The 3461-nt window shown below is 46.1% G+C and overlaps 1 long non-coding RNA gene across 1 annotated transcript; it reads right to left on the minus strand.

The window, feature by feature from the left end:
• Window positions 1-1762: 1762 nt before the first annotated feature.
• LOC121139187 lies at window positions 1763-3123 on the minus strand. Its single transcript, XR_005876041.1, has 2 exons — window positions 2662-3123; window positions 1763-2456 (listed from the first exon to the last, which is right to left on the minus strand). It is a non-coding gene; the product is annotated as an uncharacterized LOC121139187 (long non-coding RNA).
• Window positions 3124-3461: the final 338 nt, after the last annotated feature.

Below are 3461 nucleotides of genomic sequence, written 5' to 3' on the forward strand. Positions count from 1 at the left end.
ACTTCCTCCAACCAGGCCACGCCTACTGCAACAAAGCCACGCCTCTTGGTAGTGCCTCTCCCTGTGAGATTATGGGGGCCAGTTACCTTCAAGCCGCTGCAGCTTGCTTCTGACACAGGTTGATTTGGCAGCTCTGTGGGGTGTCATTGGGGACAAACAGGTCCTTTATCTCATTATAAAATGACTGAATTTGGATGTCATAAATCAGTTTTCCCAGGCTCCACTTATGTTCTTAGGGTGCTGAAAAAAATGGGGTGTGACATCCCCCAGAATTCCTCCCAGCAGGTTCCAGTTCGCAATGTAAATCAACAACTTCAGCTCAGCGTGCTAACAAGAAGTCTGACTTTTAAATTGTTGAGTATGGCTGATTAAATTAATTCCAGAGACTAAACTTTAGATCTTCAAAGGGCATGTTTTCGCTTGGGGTACAGCATTATCGCGGCTGAATTAGAGGCTTAGAGCTCTGTGAGCTTTGAGTTATAGTATTTTTGTCCTGACAGACATTGTTTTGAAAATTCGACTTAATTTTTCCAGCCAATCCAGAAGGGTTCAGAGCCCTTCCAATCCTCCCTACAGCCCTTACTTGGGGCTCTCCTCCCCATTCTCTCATGGCAGCCCTATGACCATCAATACTCAACTCATCCCAAATCATCACTAAAATGTTGCCTGTCCCTTGCTAAGAGTACCATTTTAATCCCAGTGCTGGGCAAGCCAAGGCACGCAGATCCCCTGGGGGCTCACTGCCCTGCCACGCCCATCTGCTTGAGGAGTTTAAGGGCCACAAGAGACTGTCTAAAAACATACAGACTAATAAAGTAGCCGTCACAAAGGAACATCAGCAGGGGTTTTCCTCTGGCCTCCCTATGCATGTGTGCACATGTACCTGCACACACATGTCATCTGTGTACACAAAACACATAATTTGTCTGTAAATGTTTATGGAAGCACTATTCAGAAGAGCAAAAATGCTTGAAATGGCTCAGGATTCATAAAGTAGTGAATCGATAAACAGAATGTTATATACACACAGTGGTTTAATATTTAGCAATAAAAACAATGAAGCCTTGATATGCGCTACTATAGGGATGGAGCTTGCTTAGTGAAACTAGAAACTAATGTCCTGTGTCTTATGAACTCCATGTCTAGGAAATACCCAGAATAGAAACAGTAAGGAGACCAGGGAGGGAGGAATAGGGATCGTCTGTCAATATAATCAATGCAAAGCATCTTTTGTGGCAATAGCTGTGTTCCGGAGTTATATGGTAACAAAGGTTTCACAACTTTGTGAGACCAGTAAAATCCACTGAGGACCCTTTGAAACAAGCTAAGATTGTACTTAAGATTGTACGGTGGCATATGACCTCTAGCTCAGAAACAAAGGGGGGAGGTAAGATGAATTGACTGCATAATAGAAGGTTTACCAAGGAATCTGGCTCATGGGCATCTATAGAGGCTCATGCATGTCCTGTGGGTTGCCTATGAATTTACATAAATTTGTTTACATCTGTTTAATTTACGGTTCAGCTATATAAACCATCAGGGATGGGGTTGAGTCTCAGGGCACTGCGGTGACCGATCACAGCTCGTCAGCTCATCTGGTAGTGTGATTGGGTGCTCAGTATATGGAAACAGGTATTTGTAGTCTACATTTCCCTCCAAGGAACATATTCCTTGCTTACTCATTGATGTAGAAAAGAAACGCAACTTGTCATATAAACGGTACAGCCATTTTTTTTCAATGAAGAATGGAAAACTACTGAACTAGGTTGTTTTATTTGGATGAGTTTACTGCTGGTCTCGAAGCCTGTATATTCTGGGGAAAGGGCTAGAAGGGCCGGGAAACTGTGACTCTCTTGCTGACTCATAGGTCACTAATAATTGAGCTAACGGGCTGGACAGCCGGCCGGAGGACAAAGTGATCAGAAGGGGGTTTTGTCAAAATGCTGACTTCTTGTTCCCCGTCAGAGTCGCAGTCCCGTTTTCCCAGGCTTGGGGGTTAAGAAACCCCAACCCGAGGTTATGGCTGCACTTAAGCTGAGCTGTGCAGTTTCCCACATTCAGTGTCCTGAAGGCAGTTTACCGAACTCACCATCAAGGCCCCAAACACACATTCAGCACTTTGTGCCAATTCAGGAGTCAGATGGTGTAAGCTGCACCAACACCCGGTCTGGGGACATTTTTATTCCGCTCCAATCGTAGCGGAACCAGAAGCCTTTAATGTTTTTTAAGGGACTTGGTTTCCTCGGATGTACCAGAGTTTGAGGATGTCACTTCTGGGGCCACCGGGGCAGTGCTGGGCCTGCTGGGGACAGAAAGCAGGGAGGCAGTGCTCCTTTCGGACAGAAAGCTAGGAGGCAGTGCTCCTTTCGGAGTCATCCCGAAGTCATGGGCGTGCCCTGCCATCTGCTCATTGAGACGCCTTAGTGGAGGGTTTCCTCTGTGCCTCTGTCTCCTCCCTGACAAAGCAAAGACATGAAAGCGTAAACGAGCCGACCCAGTTCTGGCAGTTACATACGATGTCACGGAATGGCCCATGGGATGACGGTAGAAGGTAAAATACAGCATAAATAAAACTTTGGTGGGCTTCTTTGTTTTAACCCAGAAAATGTACAGATGTACAGATAGACTGTTCTGGTTAGTTTTTGTCCACCTGACACAAACCTGGACGTAACTGGGAAGAAGGAATCTCGGTTGAGAAATTGCCTTCATCAGACTGGTCCGTAGAAAAGTGTGTGAGACATTTTCTTGATGAGCGATTGACGTGGTGTGCTAGGGAACAGCCTGATAGATTGGTGTTTCCACGGGGCAGTTGGTCCTGGATAAGAAAGCAAGGTTATAAATCTATGAAGAGCAAACCAATAAATAAATAGTACTCCTCAAAAAAAAAATCAAAGTACGGAGAGGATGGGGAATAGAGGGGCAATCTGGAAGGTGCTCAGCATGGTCATTGTTACTGCCATGATTCGGAGCCTGGGAAGGTACCCGTGTGGGCAGAGGGGTGTGGTTGAGTAGACACAGAACCCTCCTCACCACAGCTGGAAATATCACAGTGACAATACCCCAAAATAAGGGCTCAGATCACACAGGAAAGCATGGGGAAGTCCGGGTGTGCACCTTGCTGTGTAGGAGTCTCCAGTTTTGCCGCACTTGGCTTTGGCATTTTAAAAAATGAGGTAACATGGTTGGATCCCTTAGCAGGACCCTCCTGGTACGTCTACAGTCTCTCCTCTCCAGAAGCTATTACTGTCTTGAATCTGGTGTTACCGCTGCCAGGTTCCTAAAGTGTTCCCGTCCGTGTGCCAGTCAGCAAATACTGTGTGTCAAAGGTTTGTGTGATGTTACTCCTGAGTAAGAGCACACACATCTTTCTCCCCCACCCCGTCTTCTTCCTCCTGTCTTTCAGATAATTATGTCCATACATGTTTCTCTAGTCCATTCCTGGCCCCTCCATCCCCTTTCCC

Source organism: Mesocricetus auratus, unplaced genomic scaffold (genome assembly GCF_017639785.1).
Source record: "Mesocricetus auratus isolate SY011 unplaced genomic scaffold, BCM_Maur_2.0 Super-Scaffold_4256, whole genome shotgun sequence".
Lineage (NCBI taxonomy): Eukaryota > Metazoa > Chordata > Mammalia > Rodentia > Cricetidae > Mesocricetus > Mesocricetus auratus.